This window comes from Lissotriton helveticus, chromosome 5_1, assembly GCF_964261635.1.
Source record: "Lissotriton helveticus chromosome 5_1, aLisHel1.1, whole genome shotgun sequence".
NCBI lineage: Eukaryota > Metazoa > Chordata > Amphibia > Caudata > Salamandridae > Lissotriton > Lissotriton helveticus.
In genome coordinates, this window is record NC_136065.1 from 597,839,482 (window position 1) to 597,863,354 (window position 23,873).

The following is a 23,873-nucleotide window of genomic DNA, read 5'->3' on the forward strand; positions in this document are numbered from 1 at the left end:
GCTTTACCATTGCGGCCGGTGCAGCTTCGAGCACCGCCCGCTGCAATGTTAAAGTTGAGGATGCGCCCGCCAGTGTGGTGGGTGCATCTTAATTTGCCTAGCGGGACCTCCGCAACTCCGGCGGTCAGTCCTGGGCTCCGTTACGGTGGCGGTCAGACAAAGTTCACCCACCATCGTAATAGGCCCCTTAGTGTTTGGCTAGGTGTAATGAAAGTAATTTGAAGTCTAATGTGTTTTAGTTAGGGAAGGACAGAATTCCATGAGTGGTGATACAATAACTAGCTGCGAGAGAGGGATATTGATTTTTCAGCTGACCTTATGTTGGCGTTCAGTGGAACAGATTGGCCATTGAGGAGGTCAGGATGAAATATTAGAACCAGACCCTCTCCTTGAGAGGGATAAGACTGAGAGGGAATCAAAGTCCTCCTCCTGGAAGAGCATTTGTCACATGTATCTTGGACAAGTTCTCCTTCACCCGCTTATCAATCAAGCAATCAATCAATCAGTGCATGTATAAAGCGCGCTACATACCCGTGAGGGTCTCAAGGCGCTGGGGCGTGGCGGAGGGGTGGCCGCTACTGATCGAAGAGCCAGGTCTTGAGAAGTCTTCTGAAGGTCAGCAGGTCCTGGGTTTGTCGTAGGCTGATGGGAGAGTGTTCCAGGTCTTGGCGGCGAGGTAGGAGAAGAATCTGCCGCCGGCAGTGGCTTTCCGTATCCGAGGAAGTGTGGCGAGGGCGAGGTTGGCTGAGCGGAGGTTTCGGGTGGGGGTGTGGAAGCTGAGGCGGTTGTTGAGGTATGTGGGTCCAGTGTTGTGTAGGGCTTTGTGTGCGTGGATGATGTGTTTGAAGGTGATCCTCTTGTTGACGGGGAGCCAGTGCAGGCCTCTCAGGTGGGGTGTGATGTGGCTGCGTCGGGGGACGTCGAGGATCAGTCGTGCCAAGGCGCTTTGGATTCGTTGAAGTCGTCTCAGGAGCTTGGTTGTTGTTCCTGAGTAGAGGGCGTTCCCGTAGTCGAGTCTGCTGGTGACGAGGGCCTGGGTGACGGTTTTTCTTGTGTCGGGAGGGATCCATTTGAAGATCCTGCGGAGCATGCGGAGGGTGTTGAAGCAGGACGCGGAGACGGCGTTGACTTGCCTGGTCATGGAGAGGGTGGAGTCGAGGATGACCCCCAGGTTGCGTGCGTGATCTGTGGGTTCCGGGGCTGTGCCTAGTGATGTGGGCCACCAAGAGTCGTCCCAGGCCGATGGGGTGGGTCAGAAAATGAGGACTTCCGTCTTGTCTGAATTCAGCTTCAGCCTGCTGTCCTTCATCCAGTCGGCTATGGCCTTCATTCCTCTGTGGAGGTTGGCTTTGGCGTTTTGGGGGTCTTCGGTGAGGGATATGATCAGCTGGGTGTCGTCAGCGTAGGAGATAATGTTGAGGTTATGTTGTCGTGCGACGTGGGCGTGCGGTGCCATGTAGATATTGAACAGCGTCGGGCTGAGGGAGAATCCCTGTCGGACGCCGCAGATGATCTCGGTGGATTTTGATCGGAAGGTTGGGAGGCGGATGCTCTGGGTTCTGCCGGAGAGGAAGGATGTGGTCCAGGCCAGGGCCTTCTCTTGAATTCTGGCGTCATGGAGGCATGCTGATAGGGTGCGGGGGCAGACTGTGTCAAAAGCTGCTAATAGGTCCAGGAGGATGAGGGCGGCTGTTTCTCCTTTGTCCATCAGGATCCTGATGTCGTCGGTGGCGGCGATGAGGGCAGTCTCTGTGCTGTGGTTGCTGCGAAAACTGGATTGGGAGGGGTCCAGGATGTTGTTGTCTTCGAGGTAGCGAGTTAGCTGGTTGTTGACAATCTTCTCCTTCACTTTTGCCCTCTCACCCTCTTGAGGTCCCTTTACACTGAGTGCCTCCACCACCAATGCATTGACATAGTCTGTCCACTCCTGCCATGTAGCCACCTTTTTCTGCTCTGCACAGAGTTTATGGAGGCAGACTTTGGAGTTTCTTGTAATGAACAACAAGAGTAACTACAAAGTCTGCCTCCTCCTCAGTAATGTTCCTTTTTCTCTTGAGTGGAACGGCTTACATCTTGAATATGCTGGTGTTATGTGGTGCCCTATTAGGGAGTTCACAGGGGAAAGAATTGATACCGAGGAGTGCCCCCTATTTATATGTCTGGAGTTTTATTATGTGTTCGTTGTTTGTGTGGGGAGGTTGAGCATTGCATTGGTATTACAGGAGGGACTCAAGGGCATGCTGACAAAGTGGGCCATTTTCTTGAAAACAAATGTAGTAGAAACAAGCTTTATTTCGATATATTGCACATATCTTAAAAAGCATTACAATACAATAAAAACATTTGGGTAAAATAACTCATTACAATAACTCATTAAATAAAACATTTCATTCCATAGTTTACAGGAAAACGATTTAAACATTAGTACAGATAGGGGGAGAATTTTAGGGCAGGATCAATAGCCTCAAAGATCGAGTCCGCCATGCCCAACCCAAGAATTTAGCAAGGCAACAAGCAAACAGGGGGCAGGGGTCTGATCTTAGGATACGTAGGGCCTCAAGATGGGATCTAGTACCAAGGCTCCTACACAGGGGCTTCAACCAGATACGGCGCGGGACTATAAGCTGGGCACTCAAAAAATAAGTGGGGGACTGTCTCGGGCTTATTGGCACAGAAGGGACGAAATGGTGTTGATTGTGAGAAAGCCTTCCAGCTGACAGTCAATTTCCCCACTGGCAGTAACCCCACCCTAAATTTAAAATATAGTGCCCTATCCCAAGATTAAGAAATCAGATCCAAATATGGTTCACAGTAGGGGACCTCCTTAATCATCAGAAATTCAACAGTGGTTCTACAACATTTAGAGTTGCAATTTCTGCTGTCCGTCACCCATGACCAATAAAGCTTCTTTAGGGTCTGCTTTGGTGGGGCAGTTCTGTTAGCCCATGCATCCTCGAGGCCCAGTTCAGTAAGGAGGCACTTAACTTCCTTTAGCCAGCGGATTTTGTACCAACCAGATGTTAAAAGCAGTTCCCTTAAGCCTTCAGCATAGCTAGACAATTCTGGTACCCTCCAAATTCGTGTCCAGAGGAGGAGGGGGCGCAACCTCGCCTGATCACTTATCGGGCGAGTACCTGTATCTAGAAAAATTGGAAGAGCAGGTGTACTATGCGATAGGCCCATGAGATCTTTGTGAAATTTGTTTTCCGATCTGGTTAAAAGGTCTAGGTTCTGGACACCCCATAGTTCAGACCCATAAAGTGCTGCACTCCCCCCCTTGCCCTGTAGATGTCCAATACAGGGCCAATGGGTTTGAGTGAAGAAGCCCGTTGTTCTTTCAAGAGTGCCCCTACCACCTTCTTGTGAACCAGCAGTGCCTTTTGAAGATGGGGTTTCCAGCTCATTGAGTCACAAAGGCGGATGCCTAAATAGTCGAACTCTTTTACCCTCTCAAGTTGGAGAGAGTCCAGGGATGGGGGAATGACAGTTTTCCTCGGGGGGTTCAGGACCAGGAACTTAGTTTTACCCACATTAATTGCGAGACCCCTAGCATCACAATAGTTCTTGAAGCTAGTAAGTAGACATTGCAGGCCTGCTGGCGTTTTTGAGATCAGGAGGGTGTCATCTGCGAATAGGAGAGTAGGGATTTTTCTGCCAGCCAGGGAGGGTGCATCAGCTGGGTGTTTAAGAAGATGCTCCACCACTCCGTTAACGTATAAAGAAAACAGAGTGGGGGCTAGCACACAACCCTGGTGGACTCCCCTATTCACAGGAATGCGTGATGTTTTTTGATCCTGGTCACCCCACCTGATCTGCGCAAAATTGTCCTCATGTAATTTTATGAGCATATTAAGTAGGTACGGGGGGATACCCATTGCGTCCAAGACGCGCCACAGTTGTTCCCGTGGGACTAGGTCAAAAGCAGTCCGCAAGTCTATAAAAGCAAGGTACAGACTGCCCTTACCCAGTACAACCACTTTCCAGTAGATCATTAATAACCGGAATGTCTGTTCAATGGTTCCAGTACCCGATCTGAGCCCAGCCTGATAGTCCGAGAGTATATGTTCTTCCTCAATCCACTGTAGAACCCTCCCTAGGACTACCTTTCCCGCTACCTTCTGTGTGGAGTCTAGCAGGCTGATTGGGCGATAGTTTGCAGGGTCGTCCCGGCTCCCTTTTTTGAAAATTGGGACGACCTCCGCTCCCTTCCATGAGTCCGGTAGGCGCCCACCCATCAAGGCAGCATTCAAAAGTGAGGCAATAAGACTACTCCATTCTTCTATATTAACCCTAAGTAGGTCACCTGGAATGCCGTCAGGACCCGCGGCCTTGTTCGGGACCAGGCACTTAATCGCTCCCTCTACTTCTTTGGTATAAAAGAGATTGGCCTCATTGTAATCTAGGCTTTCAATGTACAAGTGTTCAGTGAGCGGGTGAACCAATGAGCTAGCTGGGGAACCCTCAGTTAAGGAGTAAAGCTGGGAAAAGTGAGCAAACCACGCCTCCCCAGTTACATTACATGTCAGTAGGGAGTCTTCGAGTTTGTTCTTCACTCTCAACAGTTCCCAAAAGCCCTTCGAATCTTTCCTGGAACTAGCCGCCATTAAATCAGTCCAGAATTGGGTTTCATGCTCGAGCCTAGCCGTGGCTAGTGCCTTTCGGTAGCTTTTTCTAGCGAGTTTAATATGGTTGGTGTCCTTGGATTTCACTGCTCTAATGAGTTCACATTTTGCAGAGCGACAGGCAGGGGAGAACCAACTTGCTCCACCCTTAGGAGCACTTTTTTTCTTGAGCCTCCCACCTGCTGGATTGATAATGAACAATTCTCCTAGAGCTTTAGTTGTCTCTGCGAAAAGACAGGGGATATCCGGTCTACTAGGACTCGGGGAGTCAAGCCGCGCTTTCGCGTTAGTCATTATAGATTTTGCTAGAGTCATCTTCCCTTCGTCCATAGCAATTTTTTTCCATTTGAGCCGCCTTCCACAATTCGAAGGGCAGACTTCATGCGTTGATTTCCAAAAGTGGGGAGGTGGATTTGGGGTCATGCCCGTCCAAAGGGGGGACAGACTCAAAGCTAGTTGATTATGGTCGCTGTCAGTGGTTGGTAAGACTTCCATGTCAAGCAAGTGTGCCCAGAGCCTGTGATTCAGAAGTATATAGTCAATCCTGGAGGTATGACCAACCCTATTATATGTATGTGCGCCATTGGAATCAGACTTGGATCTACCGTTGGTTGCCCTTAAGCCAAATTCCATGCAGAGGGCATTAAGATCTATAGCACCCTGGGTCCATTATTTTGATGGGTTTAAGCGTGAGCAGAGGAATGCCTCTCCTAGTGTCTTCGTCCCAAATGTCCAAAATGTCCTCACTGGCAAGTGGTTCGAAGGAACAGTTAAAGTCCCCAGCTAATAGAACAAGGGAATCGGCATTGCAGGTTCCAAGTTCTTCCTCTATACCTGTGAGTGGCAACATAGAGACACCGCCCCTTGCCCCCCTTAGATAGATGTTAAATACTTCTAATTCCCCCCCCCCCCCCCCCAGGCCTTTAACTGATAGTCTCTGTAGGTCAGAAGATTTTGTGGGCATATGCCTAATGGCTAGGCCCAGTGAAATGCTAACCCAAATTAAAAGGCCACCCGATGGGCGGCCTTTGCTGCCAGGTGGTTGTGATGCAGGGACAAAATAGGTAGTATAGCCCACCTTGTGTCAGGGTTCTAAGCACCAAGTTTCCTGCAAAATACAGATCCCGAAGGATTCAACAAGGGTATTCCAATCGGGGATATTAAAGTTACGAGCAAGACCTGCTACATTCCAGCTCAGGATCCTTAGCACAGTGCTCCCAGCAACCCTCGGTCCTAGTACAGGAACAGGCACAAGGGGATCCGAATCAAGGCCGGGGCTCCTTGCCGCGGGCACCAACGATAAATCCACAATGTCTTTTCCCGCTATAGAACTAAAACACTCCACCCTTACGATTTTGTCTTCCGGGAGTTCGGGATCAATAACTGAGTCAAATCTGTGACTAGTTACAGGAACGAGTGACAGTGATGATAAAGTGATCTTGGGCAGAATGGCCAGAGCCTGGGCTTCCTTATGGGTAAAATTGCTCGGCATCCCCAGATCAACTCCAACATCCAATAGTAGTTGGTCTAAGGGATGAGTTGTAAGAAAGGGAAAATCTGTAGCACTAGACAGTGACCTATCGAGGTTCTTTGCTAATCCCTTGCTAGGACTGCTCCCACTCGAGTTGCTCTCAGGGGTAAAAGGAACAATTGACGATGGGGGCAATTTATCCTTAACATCAGATGGTAAACCCAGAGGCAGAGAGAGTCAGTCTACCTCTTCTAGACAACCAAACCTATTATCAGTTGGTGCTCCATGCCACCGTTTATTTGGGCCTTGCCAACCCTCTCTCACCCCTCCTCGGGCCGGGTAGCGAGGCAATGACCAATCCCCCCATGATTTGGAATAGGGCGAGGGGGATAAAAGAATGTTAGTGGTCTGGCTACAATTGGTGAATTCTCCCCCCGTGTGCCATGAACATATGTGTTGGGCAGTCTGTGGATCCTCAAATGAAACTACAATGCAGTCACCTGGAATAGATTTGCGTGAGGGTCCTATCCAGGGAACTCTGCGCACCATTAATACTTTACTTCTCAGGTAACTAGGGATCTGCCTGTTCGTATTCAACCAATGAATAACCTTATTTTTCAAGGACTTATAGTTTTCTTGGTTATGACTCCCCTATTCAGGGACACCCGCTAATACCACCACATATGGCCTTGCATCTGGGGGAAGATCTATATATCCCCCACGAAAGTTTTCGGTGTTTTGTAGGCCCTGTGAGGTGGTTCGATGGGGCTTGGTACCGTTCACCCTTGGGGCAGCACCTTCTTTGTGTAGTTTGGTTGGTTGTTGTAAGGGGTGCATGGGTGGTTTTAAGGGGGGATGAGGGGCTATATGCTCATTGCCCTTCGTGCGTGGTTTAGGTATTGGCCTACTAAGGGGCAGTACTGGTGGAATAGTGGTAGAAATTAATGTGATTGCATCCGCTTCTGGGGGGGCAATCCTTTTATTGTCTTGGAGGCTAAGACTTGCTAGGGTTAGAATACTTTTTTCCACCTCTAGCAGGTGATTTTCAATGCGTGAGAGTCTTAGATCCAAGGGAGTTAAGAGCTTTTTTAGGGTTGCCCACACTATTTTTAGAAATTCCTCATCCCTTCCCTCTATCTCGCATGTTTGCACCCCATTATCCTCCTGTATGGTGACTATATTATTGGGGTCCAGATTTGGGCAGTTCTCATCAACACTAGGGAGCTCCTGCACTGGGGCTACAGTTCTTTCTACTTCTCTTTGTATGGATAATTTACTATTAGTAGGACAATGCGCCCTAGCAACTTTGGCCTTCTTCCGTGAGTAGGCGGATCTTATAGTGCGTTTCCTTTTATATACTGAACCCTTAGAATAAGAGCCCTGGGGGTTATCATACTCCTCAATAGTGAGTGGCGTAATTTCAATAGGGACATCTTCAGTGGGGGAACCCAAATCCGAGTCAGTAACAAACGAAGAGGAGATTTGGCTATGTTGTAGTTGAGTGAGGCCTAGGGGCACAGTTGTCCCAAGCGGTAGGGGTGGGGTATGGTAGACCTCGACCTGCGTTGTAATGAGGCGTGGGATCGATAGATGCTCTGGACTTTTTGCAGTTGCTATGTGACCTAAAGAGGATTTTTTCGACATGGCAATGTTTTGAGACAGTCTTCTGGCTGCATCTAGATCCAGGGAAACTCGTTTTTGTATTTTGGTGATCTCATTATATATAGCGGTGTTTGTTCTAGTAATGAAGTCATCTAAAGTCCCATTTAACATCTTCCCACCCTTAGCGGCTTTGCTACGGCTAGCCCGTGTACACATGATTCCTGTAGGGACGTTTTAGGCAATTATAGTGGGAATAACAAGATGTACTAACAACGGGCCAAGAAAAATGAAAGGGGTGAGGTCCAGTCCGGTCTCTTCGGACCTCGAACGGCCTCAAACGGCCCGCTCTTTGCCCGGTCTTCGCCCGAGCTCCGTCCCGCGCGCGTCCCGCTGCGCGAGGCGGATAGACTGAATTTATCCTCCCAGGCGGGGGGGGGGGCGTTGCCACTGCGGGAAGAGGCTGCAGGTGTGGAAAATCGCCTCGCAGTTCCGCAGCGGTATAGGCGGTGTGGGCAGGTCCGGGGTCCAGCAGCAGCCGAGGAGCGGGGGCCGCGACCGGGGAGCAAGGGATCAAAATCCAACGAAGTTCCAGGAGCAGGAACAGAAGCGCCCAGTCAGGTCAGGAACAGCTCCAAACACTGAGTAGCACCCGCGCAGCGGGTGCTGCGAAAGTTTATTCTGGAGCCAGGCGGGGGGGGGCGTTGCCGCTGCGGGAAGAGGCTGCAGGTGGGGAAAATCGCCTCGCAGTTCCGCAGCGGTATAGGCGGTGTGGGCAGGTCCGGGGTCCAGCAGCAGCCGAGGAGCGGGTGCCGCGACCGGGGAGCAAGGGATCAAAATCCAACGAAGTTCCAGGAGCAGGAACAGAAGCGCCCAGTCAGGTCAGGAACAGCCCCAAACACTGAGTAGCACCCGCGCAGCGGGTGCTGCGAAAGTTTATTCTGGAGCCAGGCGGGGGGGGCGTTGCCGCTGCGGGAAGAGGCTGCAGGTGTGGAAAATTGCCTCGCAGTCCCGCAGCGGTGTAGGCGGTGTGGGCGGGTCCGAGTTCCAGCAGCAGCCGAGGAGCGGGTGCCGCGACCGGGGAGCAAGGGATCAAAATCCAACGAAGTTCCAGGAGCAGGAACAGAAGCGCCCAGCCAGGTCAGGAACAGCCCCAAACACTGAGTAGCACCCGCGCAGCGGGTGCTGCGAAAGTTTGTTCTGGAGCCAGGCGGGGGGACGTTGCCGCTGCGGGAAGAGGCTGCAGGTGTGGAAAATCGCCTCGCAGTTCCGCAGCGGTATAGGCGGTGTGGGCGGGTCCGGGGTCCAGCAGCAGCCGAGGAGCGGGTGCCGCGACCGGGGAGCAAGGGATCAAAATCCAACGAAGTTCCAGGAGCAGGAACAGAAGCGCCCAGTCAGGTCAGGAACAGCCCTAAACACTGAGTAGCACCCGCGCAGCGGGTGCTGCGAAAGTTTATTCTGGAGCCAGGCGGGGGGGGCGTTGCCGCTGCGGGAAGAGGCTGCAGGTGTGGAAAATTGCCTCGCAGTCCCGCAGCGGTGTAGGCGGTGTGGGCGGGTCCGAGTTCCAGCAGCAGCCGAGGAGCGGGTGCCGCGACCGGGGAGCAAGGGATCAAAATCCAACGAAGTTCCAGGAGCAGGAACAGAAGCGCCCAGCCAGGTCAGGAACAGCCCCAAACACTGAGTAGCACCCGCGCAGTGGGTGCTGCGAAAGTTTATTCTGGAGCCAGGCGGGGGGGGCGTTGCCGCTGCGGGAAGAGGCTGCAGGTGTGGAAAATCGCCTCGCAGTCCAGCAGCGGTGTAGGCGGTGTGGGCGGGTCCGGGATCCAGCAGCAGCCGAGGAGCGGGTGCCGCGACCGGGGAGCAAGGGATCAAAATCCAACGAAGTTCTAGGAGCAGGAACAGAAGCGCCCAGCCAGGTCAGGAACAGCCCCAAACACTGAGTAGCCAAACAAAACAAATGTGAAATTATGAGTTGAGATTTTCATCTCCTCTTGAACGCACTACTAAATGTTGCTCTATTCACAAACATTCCCTGAAGTAGCACATAAAAAGCTGTGCTAGGCAAAGCTTCCAGGGGCACTTCTGGGATAGTGTGGAAATCTACATAGCATAGATTTCCACTAAGCATGGGCGGATCTAGCGGATCTCGCGTACGCGAAATTGCGGATTTACGGATTCGCAATCCGCGAAGATACGCGAACTCTAGCGGATTTGCGGATTTTCCCGTTTTTTCTGTTGGCGCGCGTTCGCGCCGATTTTGGGACAAGTTCGCAATTGCGAACTTACTTTTCGGCTCGCAACGGCCGCGACTATGTTGTTTCTACGTCTGGTTTATCATCACAGGTTCACAGCACCCTCTGTTTCACCACTGCCACCCTCTGGGACACCCATGCCACCCTCTGGTACATCCTCACTGCCACCCATTAGGTTTATTTATCACTGTAGATTATGGTGGTTGAAAAAAGCAAGCACACCTGCCCTTCTTCAACTGCCATCAATTAATTTGTGGGTCATTAATGTGTCAGTAATTTTGAAACTTCCAGTCTGGCTGGCACCTGCTTCCTTCCTTATCTGTAATTTGCTTTTTGTTGCAGTGAAATTTTTTTTCACAGGACCTTTATGGTCTACTTGTATCTATTCTATGAGCCTGCTGTTTGGGTCATAGCAGGGTCATAGAATAGTTGCAAACTCTGGAGGGGCCCCTCAGGAAGCACTACCTTGAATGTTACTAATGTTAAGTTTGAACTTTTGCACCTGCTCATTGCTTTCAGTTTAGCTAAAATCGTTTTTTCTGCAATTTCGCGCGTTTTTTGGGGCTCGAATCCGTGCGAGATCGATTTCGGAAGCCGCGAATACGTGCGAATACAATATTGTTTTTTGTGCGACGTGTATGTTCGCGTGATCTTGCGCGTGTTCGCGAGGCGCTTCTAGCTATACGTTTGCCAAGTTACCCTATCGGTCGTACACGGGCGCGGCCATCTTGTTTGCGTGACGTAATTCTGTTTCCGGCCGCTATGTGTAATCTCGCAAAGTGTGCTGCTCGCTAGTACAATTTCGCGCGTGCTCGCAAGGAAAATCTCGCGCGAACATACCCACGCGGTCGTGAACGGGCGCGGCCATCTTGTTTCTCATTCATTGCTATGGTTCTGGGCATGCTTCTCTATCCTCTCTCAATCTCTGCCATCCTTTGCTTGTTTGAAGTTTATTTGATCTAATTTTACTTATTATCTATTCCTCTATTTTTCTAGCTCTATATTTTTGTGTTTTCTGCTGCTTTTATTTACTTTTAAACTACTTTTTTAAACTCTTTTCTTTTCTTCTTCACTATTCTATTTCTTGTTTATCATTTAACTGTATTTCTGCCCAGACCATGGTAAAGGGAGCCGGGAAGCACCCTGAGAAGGGGAAGGGTCCCGCACCCCGTGCCCGGCTCCCGTGCGGGCGTTTGAGGGGGGAGCAAGTGGTCCCGCGGGAGATCTTCAGCGCGGAGGAAGTGGCGGCACTCATCTTCCACGTCCAGCGCCGCCTCCCCAAGACGATCCTGGGAGGCGGCAAGATCGCGACTGGCTATGGCATCCGGGAGCGCCGCCAGCGGTGGGAGAAGGTGTGCCGGGCCATGTATAAGCTCTCTGGGGTCCGGCGCACATATAACCAGGCCACCCACCGCTGGACCGATGTCATGGACCGGGAGCGGGACTTGCTGGACGCGCTCGGCGTAGAGGTCCCCGGGCTTGGTGAGTAGTAGTAGCTATTCATTTACTACTCTGTTTTATCCGGCTCTGTTATTTGCAAATCTTTGTTCTTTACCAAGAGCAATAATGCTGCCGATTACATTGAGGTAAATTATATTTCAAAATCTTCTATGCATTTCAGGTGCACTGCTCTCCTTCTCAGTAGCCTTGCTTGCTACTATGCTTCTTTGTTTTGTATGTTGTGTTCAGAAGCATTTCATTGGCCTGAGAAATTATGTATGAGTGTAGTGTAAAGATAAGAACTGCGTAATGCTAGACACTAAGGGTCATATTTTCAATTACCGGCGCATCCCTGCAAAGTAGCAGGGATGCGGCAGTAATTGTGTGCCATGCCACCACCACCCATTGGCCCAAAACGTCACAGAAGCCTTACGCATCTGTGCCGTAAAGGCAGCGCATTGCTGGAGTTGCGTGCCAACGATGGCGCAGCTCCAGCAATGCTCTGGGGTACCCTATCTCCCCAATGCTGCATCAAGCCGTACGTCGGCTTCAAGCGCGCAGGGTTTGAGTCATGCATCATTGTCCTAAAAGTGACTGATTGACATCTTGTAGATTTCCCTCAGCCACTTTTAGGATTCGTTCCTGCGCAGGTACGCCCTCCCTTGCGCCGGAACGCCCCCTGATGGCGCAGGGCTTTACAACGTGATGCATCGCCCATATGTCCATATGTGTTTTTTTTTTAATATATACGCCGCACCAACACCATGGCGAGTCTTTTGTTCTGCCGCTGCATCACAAAAGGCACGCAACAATGGAGGAAAATGAGCCGCAAGGGACTTCTAAATCAGCCCCAACAGACTGAAGTCCAGTCCTTCCTTTAGACACATGGCTATAAGAAGAAATAGTGGCGGTGGTGGGTGGATTGATAGTTTGAGTATTCACTGATCTGCAAGCAGGATGGACTTTGTCTGTCATGTCACTTCACGTGCTGCGGACTGCTGCCTGCAGTGCCAGGCCTAGGCAAACCTCTTTAGTAGTCTGTTTATTGAGTTACATAGGAACTTTCTAAGTCAACGTTCCGCAAATCAGGCAATACGAATAACGTAGTATACCACATGAGATAGATCCCGTGGAATAGTTGTCTATCTATTTGCTATTTCTCCAAAATATTTTGTTATTGTTCTTTTGAAATGTTTGATTTGGTTGAAAAATCTCATCCATGTTTTCTGGTTTTTCTTTCTTTCATGTTGTACATCAGCTCCCCCCAAGGGCAAGAGGACACAGGAGGAGGGTGCTGAGGATGCAGGCCAGGATCGGGCAGGCGAGGGCTCCTTTGCTGGCCCCAGTAAGTTTACATTTTAATAAAGAGTACCTATTTTTTCCTAGCGTTCCTCATTCGATTTTTTCTAAATCGTCTTTGATCTTCTTGTAGACTGGATATAAATTCTTATCCTGCCTCGAATATGACTCCCTGTGGTATTACTAGACTATTCTTATTAGTCTGTCTGTGTAGCTAACTAAGATTGGACATTTGGCAATTCCATTGGACTCCCATTCTATTCAGCAATAGCTCTATGCACTGTCTCCTTACTGACTAGATAGTGTGGCAGAGTCATTCAGCTCCCGAAGTCACCGATTATTGATCCCCAATGATCTCTAGATTATCGTACGCAGGACAAGAGAGTACGGAGTCACAGCACAGTCAAGAAGTGTCAGAGGCACTCATGCTTGCAAAAATTCCAAAACCTTTAGCTCATCCACTCTAGTCTGGAGGAACAAAAACCACAGAGTCTATTTAAGTTTAAAAGCTTTATTAAAACTAAACACATTTATTAAAATCTACTTTGTCATAAAACTATTTAACTGAAAACGGAAAAGTGGTTAGTGCTGACGATTAATTGGACACATTTCTTGTGGTCGAGCCGAGCTCTCACCTGGTTTGAACTTGATCCTGGTCGTGTTCTTAGGAGTCAAGCTTCTGTCTGTTAGGAGAAAAAGTGTTGCATGTTAAAAATCAAAAGCAAGCATTCATCAGTTGTGCATAAAAGTGCAGCAAGACAACAGCCTTCCCTGGAAAATGGGAAATTTTTACTTTGGAGTAGACAGTCACAAATTATTACATTGTATTCAGTTTTTTTAACATTTCTCCTAGACCAAATATTATATAGTAGGGAGTGGTGTATTCTAACATTCTTAAATGTACTTTGTAGGTGTAACATCTGGTGACGGGGCCAGCGCGGAGGTGGCTGTGTTGGGCGAGGACTCGGCGGACTCTGGGGAGGAGGCGGTGCAAGAGCCGGCGGACGGTCCTGTGGGGGTTGAAACGGTGGTGGCGGAAACAGGTAAGCTATATATTCCTTACTTATTGAGATTGAAGACTGCATAGTGTGCTTTCTGCACGGGTGTATTACAAATCAACCAGGTAGTAGCCTCCTCGAAATGTACTTCGACTTAGCTATGAAGTTTTTGGTGAGAAGAATCCCAATAAGTTCTTAGACGAACGTGATGGATGGGATGAACGAAAAGCGAAAGAAGGGTGTAAGTAAGTGGGACGCGAACTTGTATGATGGCTGGCAAAGAAGAACGATATGTGTTTGCTTGGCCCCCGAGGTGGCTGGGAAGGAAAGAATATGGTATGGTGCATGGCTGGGTCAATGATGAAGCAAGGATGGGTGGAAGGACAGCAGCCTGGGTGGGTGAAACAGAAACTGTATGTGTGCGTATACTTTGACTGAATGGATGCCTGGAGCATGGTATTCTCTGACTCTTAGATAGCACATGTGTATCTAGAGAGAGTAGATGGTCGCCAGATGAAGTAAGTGTTACCTTGAAGAGCATGTACCACCGCACCCGCACGTCCGTTCCAGTGCAGGGAAGGCAAGGAAAAGAAATTGTAAATGTGTCCAATACTACCATGAATAGTAGCAGTACTTTGTATTGCGTCTGCAATCACAGCATATATCTGGTTATTACGGTGGACACTCCGTACCTCTCTTAATAACTTTAGTTTACTTGTAGTACGTCATTCATGTGTGGGTGTATCACTGTTCACTCAATATTAAGCAAAGCACCTAAAGTCATCCCATATGTCATCAAATACGTCCCATGTGAAGTGATAGATAATCAAATTAGTTAGCTTCTTCATTTTCCTTTTCTAGTACTCATTTGCACTGTAGGGTGAAAGGTAAATTAATTAAGCAGTAGCCCTTGTAACAGAGTATTCTCAGTGCCACCCGTAATAGAAAAGTAATAGCTTAACCACCTGCATGTACTGGACCGGTACAGTAACGCAAGTCTGTCTCACTCATCATGGTGTGCAACTTTTTTTCTCGGGTGCAAGTTCACTGTGCTGTCCATGTCATTCTGCCGGCTTGCATAAGATAACATACCAATTTCCCTAAACAAGAGAGAAGAAGAAGAATAAGACTGGTGTACTGTCATAGTCGACTGTAATGGAAGTCCATAGTGGTCGTAGAATTTGTTCATTAAACTACCACTAATGTTAGAGCAAGGATGCAGAAGTGGGAGGTTACATAGATACTGTCCTCACTAGTTATGTACTGTGCTTTCAATTTGCTACTTGTACTGTGACCCAACTTTCGGCTCAATCACTTTGTGTTATTAATGCTAAGGAGCATTGGTTACAGACTATGTCTTTCTTTCTTCATATAGTTGCTCCTTCCAAATCAACAACACGGAGGGAGCAGGCTAGACTGGCCCGGCAACGGAGGCTGGAGGCCACTGTCGCCGAATATCGGCAGCTGGTGGCCCTGGAGGAGGAGGAGGACACGCAGTCGAGCGGGGCAACAACAACATCCTCGACTGTGACCACTGCATCCTCCTCCGTGACTAAGCCAGCGGGACCGAGCCGGGCTAAGAAAGACAACCGCCACAGTCAAGCAACAGAAATACCAGCTGCCCCCCACAGGAGCTGCAAGGAACGCCAACGCCGCCTACGAGTCCGAATGTCCAACCTGGAGCAGGAGGTCCTGAAGTATAAGAACTTGGTTAAGGGCCTCCGCTCCGAGCTTGCCACCCTCCGCAAGGAGTATGATGCCCATGCGGCAAAATGCACCAGCACCAGCACCCTCCAGTAGTGGAGTGTCCCTTGCCCTTTTTTTATAGACTTTTGGGGGGTGGGATTTGGGAGTTGGGATCGTTTTGGGACGTTTCAAAGACAATCGTTGGGGTTAGGGTGGGTGAGGGAGATTATTTTGTTAGGGCTACATAAATATATTTTTAAACTTTATCTGACCATACCTGTTTTTTACTGCTTTTCAGTCTGGTGGGTGGGGGGCGGGGGTGTAACAGTAACTTTGTTTTCCTGAACAGTCGTAGGACTTTAGTAGAACAACCGTCAATCTCTTGTCTACTCCGAAATAATACTCCATTATACTACCTCCCACCAAACGCTTATCTTACCTGTAATTTGTGTTAGAAATTAGGGCTAGGCCCAGGGCTGGCTCCACGTGAAATGGGGATTAACGTTGTCAATCCTGGGCGGGTGACATTTCCTCATTGCGGTGGTACTAGTGGTGTGACACAGTGGCAGTTGCATGCCTATGGAAAAAAAGAAAACGAAACCTTGTTTGTCCTTACTGTAGCATTACAACGGTTACGGTACGATCGAGAATATAGCAGGTGACAGACAGAACAGTGCCATAATGTAGCCTAACAAATGGTAAAGTATTTGCTTGCAAGTATAACTAGTACTTGCGTTGAATTTATTTGACATTGGCTACTACTACTAGAAGATATAGTACTGAAGCTGAGTAAGTCTAGAAGATACCCTCATATTCCTTCACCAGCCTGTTGCTATGACCTTATCCTCCCCAGCAAGTGTGTGGAATTATTGATGTCATTTTAGTCCGACATCAAGCAAAACAACACAGCCCGGGGGAAGAGGGTTAGGGTTTGTAAAATGGATGGGAATGGGGGTTTCTTTTTGGGTAGGTTTTGTTGAGAGAAGAAAAAAAAAGCAGAGCATGGACAAACAATAATTGAAGATAAAGACAATCTTTGGTTAAAAAGTAAAGCTAAGCACATGCAGTCACACTCATAGAATAATACAATGGATACTGTATCTGTATTGCGTATGTTTTTGGTGTTGTCCTTGAATTTGGTAAGTAAGTTGCATGCAACAAACAATTCCTCTTATTGGCGGCACTCCTCCATTCCAGCTGACGCTTCGTCCATCAATGTTGGTGACCACTGACAGAAGACACCCTGTCCACTGCCTGCCTGGCGGATGTTGACTGAAACCCGGCCTGTAATTATTGAACGGAAAACAGGAAGTGCTATTACAATACCACTGATAAATAAATAAAAGGTATGTACGCTGTGTGGTTCAAAATGTGACACTTTGATTTCCCTAATAGACAGTACAATATTTTTGAAATTGCGTGCTCTGTCGGACTCACCTTTTTAAAGATAAATAAGTATGGCCAAAATATTATAGCGGATCTTTCCCCTCAATTAAGGTGTAGTATAAACTGTGTTTTAGAACAAAATTTGACCTTCCCAGCAATGCTCCCACCAATACCCTTACTAAAGCCAGTCGCAAAAATGTAGAAGAACCCCAATCAGATCTCCAAAAACGATGCCTAGCAGAAAAATGGTTACAAAACGTACTTTGAAAGTAACAGTAGGCCCAAATACAGACCGTGGATTGTATTCCAACCACTTGCAAGCAAGCAAAAGTATCCATAGCCAGCATCGCTCCAACAGTGCTCTACAACACCAGAACTGCGTTGCAATAGAACCCCCCGAAACACATGCAATCGTGCTGGTAGGGCTAACCCTAACGAACCCTAACTTACAAAAAGTGCCAAAACTGGTGTTTCCTTCAGGATTTTGTCCAAAACACTTCTATCCGGTATTGGACCTTCCCAGGAATGCCCCAGGCAAGACCCGCCAACCCACCCGGAAAAAAACACCCGACAACACCCCCAAACAGCGAAAAAGCTAAATCTCATACTTACAATATCTCTCGGCCTTCGGTCCAAACGCGGCGCTGTGCAGCTAGGTCACTCATCATCATCAATCATCATAACTCCTGTTTTCCACCACGGATTTCCTGAAAAGCAAATGCAATCAAGATTAGACTGTCGCAGCAGTGCTCCCAGACACCAAAAATTACCCACAAACACCCGGAACCCCGCCAAAGAGCACCTCAAAGGCAAGCAAGTCAGCAAAAACGGCAAGAAATTTCCACCTCATATTTGGTCCAAAACACTTTTGTCCATTATTAGAGCTTCACAGCAATGGGCCCAAATCCGTCAACTCACCCGCAAAGAAGTACAACACCCCCACAAGTGCTGAGTCTTTCTTCATTGGGCGTAATCCAGCACTCTGCTTTGAGGGAAATCGCAGTCTGGAGGAGGAGGATAGAGGAGCATGTTCTTCAGAACTTGTGAACCTGAGGAATGTAGACTGCGGCACCTTCAAATCAATAAGCAAACAAGTGAAGACAGTTCTGATGATGGTCTTGTTTTTGGGATTAGGTGATTAAAGTTTGAATTAAATTAACTGTGCAAAACAAAGAAAGAGAGACACAAAGCACACAGGAATAAAAGTGAATAAGGACGAAAAAGAAAGTTCTTGATTGATTGTCTCATTTTCAGGGCTCGGTGTCAGGGAATAAGAACAAGATTTCATCATCATACTCTGCGAATTCAGGCTGGATGAGGTCAGTGCCACCGAACAGAGAAAAAATCCCCTCATCTACGTTGCCGTCCTCCTCGTCTTCATGCGGCGTGCTTTCTTGTACTTTGTAATCTGGTGGTATGAGGTGCTGATTCATCTTGATCATTGTCAGCCGCTCCACATTTTTGGGCGAGAGGCGGCTCCGTTTGGGAGTTACAATGCCACCAGCAGCACTGAAAACACGTTCAGAAGACACACTTGCGAGTGGGCAAGACAAATAGTTTATAGCCAGGTTGAAGAGCTGTGGCCACAATTGTTTTTTGCCATGCCAATACTGCAATGGCTCATCATTAAGAAAGACCTCTGTTGAGTCATTCAGATAGTCCTGCACCATCGACTCAAGGTCATCAACTGTTCCTCCACTTTGCTTACTTTTTGCTGTGCCTGTGACATTTTTTCGAGAACCATACCCCATCAAACTTAGCCAATCCTCCTCCGCAGCCACTGTTAGTGTTGTCATTGTGTGTGGTGCAGATGATCCAGTTGCCGGTGTCTTTAACGGCTGAGAGGTCACTTGTGCCCCAGCCACAGGTGCAGAAGTGGATTCTTGTGACTGGGGATGGCCTGCTGATGCTGATGCTGATGTACTGGCTTCTCCTTCAATAACCTGCCGTTCTTTTTCAAACCTCTTGGCTGACCAGGCTAACCAATGTTTGTACTTTTGAACATCTGCATCAGCAAAAGGAAAGAATGCTTCGCCTGCCAGCGCCTTTTTGTAGCGTGGATCCAGAATAGTAGCACAAATGTAATGCTGATCTGACTTGATCTTTTGAAGACGTTCATCACCACGTAGGCGCTCTAATAATTTCTCAGACAAAATAAAATGGTCTTTTTTTGTACATCTTTTTCAAACTCAGAAGACACCGCCATCAGTTGGTGCTCCAGCATGCACAACAATGGGATAGCTTTTCCCAAATTACAGTCCTCCTGGCTGACTGCACGCGTGAAGAACTCAAAAGGACGAAGCATGTCTGTCAGGCTTTTAACTATGTCCCATTGCGCCGCACTCATCCGCAGGTCCTCCTTCTGAGATGTACCCTCTGTGAAGAAATAGTGATCGAGTACCGTATACTGCTCATACAGACGCTCAAGCATGTAGAAGGTTGAGTTCCAACGTGTTGCCACCTCCTGGATGAGTGCTTTCACTGGCATTCCACGTTGAAATAGCAGTCTCCGCAGATGCTTCCGGGCCTTAAAAGAATGGCTGAAATGGTTGCACATTTTGCGGCAGGTGGCCATTACCTCGAACGCTGGACTCTGTTTATCAATCAAGAATTTTTGAACTACCAGGTTGATACAGTGCGCCAAACACGGCACTCTAACATGGTCACCCTTCAACATGGCCTTAACTACATTGGCGCCATTATCCGTGGAAACATAACCAATCTTGCGTTTTAGGGGGGATAGCATTTTCAAGACCTTTTTGTTAAACTCTTCCAAAAGGTTTTCTGCTGTGTGACTTTTCTCCAAGCCAAACATGGCTAGTGTTGCATGTTTCCGAGCAGCTTTGAAAACTTTGTCCGGGTCAACACCTGCGTTTAGCTTTGCTTTAACACCTGAAAAAGCGACCCAGTGTGCAGTGATGCACATGTAATCAGCGCCTGCGCCACTGGTCCACATGTCTGTTGTCAGATGTATTGTGTGAACAGCACTCTTCTGCAAAGCTGCCCCAATCGCCTCCAGCACATCTTCATGTAGTGCTGGAAACGCAACTCTGGCAAAATAGAACCGGCTCGGAACCTTCCATTTAGGGCAGAGCGTTGCCACTAATTCAAGAAAACCTACCGCTTCTACAAAAGAAAAAGGTAGAAGGTCCACAGCTAGCATTTTAGCCAGCTTAGTGTTATACAGACGCGTCAGTGGGTGGTTGCGTTCATATGGCACGTCTGAAGTAAGCTTTGTTCTAATGTTGCCCTGGACCAAGCATTTACGGGCTGATAATGACTTCGTTGACCCAATTTTGCTCGCTGGTGAACTTTTGTGCGTTGGTGTCTCACTCGCTCCAACACTCTTAGTGTGCCTCACATTGGGTGTGCTGCTGACAATGGTACTGGGTGTAAGGGAAGTGTTTGACACGTCTTCTTCCTGCTCGTCATCATCAGATGAAACATCAACGTTTCCTTGAATTTGGCCTTTCTTGATCGCATCTAGGTGCGCAAACCATTTGACAGTGTGTTGTCTCCTAAGATGACCTCTCTGGCCTCCGGTACCATAGTTGGTACCTGGCTTACCACGACTAACTGCTTGCTTACAAATGGTACAAATGGCAAACTTTGGATTTTTTGGACAAACAGTAAAGAAGTCCCAAACTGGGGACTTGAAGTGTCTGTGGGACATGGAGGAGGCGGCGATACTGGTGGTGGTGGTCATGAAGCTAATGCCAGATGAAGTGGAGGATCTGGATTGCCCAACTTTTGTACGTTTTGCACTTTCACCGCCACTAATTAAGGTCGAGGTTGACGGAGGTCTCTTCTTGCCAGAAAGAAATATGGAAGCGGGACGAGTTGGTGTACTACTTAACTCCAATGATTGTGGTGTTTCCACTGCCTCCTCATCGACAACATCATCATCATCATCACACTCAGCAGCTCTTCGGGCTAGGGTCAAAATGTCTGTTTGCTGCATGCCCGCTGGGGCTGCAGTGACCTTTATGATGACTGGGTCGTCGTTGGCAGAGTCTTCATCAGCAGCAGTATCCGCCACTTCTTGTTAAGACTCATCACACTCCATAACTCTGAGACTTTGGACGAGCTTCCTTTTACGCTTAACTACCTTTGTCGGATCATGGTGTGCCTCACTCTCAGACGGCTGTGGTGCTGGTTCCCAAGTTTGATCCGTATCATCAGAAGGAGGTGTGCTTGAAGAAGATGTAGACACCACCCTTGATCTCTTCCTTGCTAGGGGTGTGGAAGACAATGAAGGATCATCAGGAGGAGTGGCTTCCTCAAATGATACCTCGCCTTGATTGTCGATTTCCTGATGTGCCCCTACTTCGGGAGGAACAACTATTGTGGGCACTTGTGACCCTCCATGCACCTCTGCTTGCGCATCTCCTTGCGCTGCCTCTCCTTCCACATGTACTTGGGCTTGTACTTCAACATGTGATTGTTGTTGCGTCTGTGGTTGTTCAACACTCGTCAGATGAGCTACAAGAACCTGTGTTGATTGAGGGACATTGCTGCTGCTTTCTTGCGATGAGCCAACATCACTGGTCGATGGTGATTGAACAACTATACTGGCTGCCTCTGCAGCACTCAAGGGCTTGGACTTAAGTTGGCGTGGTGGTGGTGGTGGCACTGAGCCCAATGGAGCGGGGGTGCTGCTGCCAGCTTGGTCCCCAGCAGATCCCGCTGCTGCTGCTGCAGGCATACTTTTTTTTTACTCCCAAAAAAAGGGGCGGGCAGCACACCAGTGTCCTTGGTAACTTGCTTCTTCTGCTCCTTACTGGCACCTTTCTTGCTAGAGGAGCTACGGGTTACTTTTTTGGGGGCCATCTTCTTCAGAGCAGGTCAGCACGGCAGCAGTTGCACGAGTTGCAGAGGGTTCTGTGTCCAGACGTGACGTCGCGTGACGTTATGCTGCACACACACACCGCTGCAGGACTTCTTCCTGGCACTGGTGGTTCTCTTGAGTCTTTTTGTGCACCTAAAAGCAATGGAAGACAGAGGAACATCAGTTCAGTTATACACCCCAAAAAATCGACAAAGCACAGAAAAATGAGCACAATCCCATGCCATCCATGATGTTTACATTGAAGACACCCCACAGAAAGACTAGGGAGTGGGACATGCAAGTATGCAACACTCAGTCACTACCCCTGGGCATAATGGATGAAAAGTAGGCAAAATAAGTGCAGGCCTCAGACACTGCCTCTCCTCAAAATGGCCCCTTACACCCCAAGCACATGTTGCCTGTACCAGCCAGCACTCAAGATGGCCACCACCACCACCCACATGGCCAGTCCACATCAACAGTACACCCCCAAAAAACAGAAAAACAGCCAGAAATCACCACAATCCAATGCCATCCATGATGTTTACATTAAAGAGAGTGAGACCACACCACAGGCACACTCAGTCCATGCACCACCACCCCTGGGCAAAAGGCCACACCAGCAGCCCCCCCCAAAACGACAAAAAACAATAAAATCAGCACAATCCCAGCCCATCCATGGCCTCAATGGTGTTTAAATTCAAGAAGACACCCCTCAGAAACACTAGGCCCATGCACACTCACTACCCCTGGGCATAATGGATGAAAAGTAGGCAAAATAAGTGCAGGCCTCAGACACTGCCTCTCCTCAAAATGGCCCCTTACACCCCAAGCACATGTTGCCTGTACCAGCCAGCACTCAAGATGGCCACCACCACCACCCACATGGCCAGTCCACATCAACAGTACACTCCCAAAAAACAGAAAAACAGCCAGAAATCACCACAATCCAATGCCATCCATGATGTTTACATTAAAGAGAGTGAGACCACACCACAGGCACACTCAGTCCATGCACCACCACCCCTGGGCAAAAGGCCACACCAGCACCCCCCCAAAAACGACAAAAAACAATAAAATCAGCACAATCCCAGCCCATCCATGGCCTCAATTATGTTTAAATTCAAGAAGACACCCCACAGAAAGACTAGGCCCATGCAACACTCACCACCCCTGGCCAAAGGGCCCCACCAGCAGGCCCAAAAGAACGACAAAAAACAATAAAATCAGCACAATCCCAGCCCATCCATGGCCTCAATGGTGTTTAAATTCAAGAAGACACCCCTCAGAAACACTAGGCCCATGCAACACTCACTACCCCTGGGCATAATGGATGAAAAGTAGGCAAAATAAGTGCAGGCCTCAGACACTGCCTCTCCTCAAAATGGCCCCTCCCTTACACCCCAAGCACATGTTGCCTGTACCAGCCAGCACTCAAGATGGCCACCACCACCACCCACATGGCCAGTCCACATCAACAGTACACCGCCAAAAAACAGAAAAACAGCCAGAAATCACCACAATCCAATGCCATCCATGATGTTTACATTAAAGAGAGTGAGACCACACCACAGGCACACTCAGTCCATGCACCACCACCCCTGGGCAAAAGGCCACACCAGCACCCCCCCAAAAACGCCAAAAAACAATAAAATCAGCACAATCCCAGCCCATCCATGGCCTCAATTATGTTTAAATTCAAGAAGACACCCCACAGAAAGACTAGGCCCATGCAACACTCACCGCCCCTGGCCAAAGGGCCCCACCAGCAGGCCCAAAAAAACGACAAAAAACAATAAAATCAGCACAATCCCAGCCCATCCATGGCCTCAATGGTGTTTAAATTCAAGAAGACACCCCTCAGAAACACTAGGCCCATGCAACACTCACTACCCCTGGGCATAATGGAGGAAAAGTAGGCAAAATAAGTGCAGGCCTCAGACACTGCCTCTCCTCAAAATGGCCCCTCCCTTACACCCCAAGCACATGTTGCCTGTACCAGCCAGCACTCAAGATGGCCACCACCACCACCCACATGGCCAGTCCACATCAACAGTACACCCCCAAAAAACAGAAAAACAGCCAGAAATCACCACAATCCAATGCCATCCATGATGTTTACATTAAAGAGAGTGAGACCACACCACAGGCACACTCAGTCCATGCACCACCACCCCTGGGCAAAAGGCCACACCAGCACCCCCCCAAAAACGACAAAAAACAATAAAATCAGCACAATCCCAGCCCATCCATGGCCTCAATTATGTTTAAATTCAAGAAGACACCCCACAG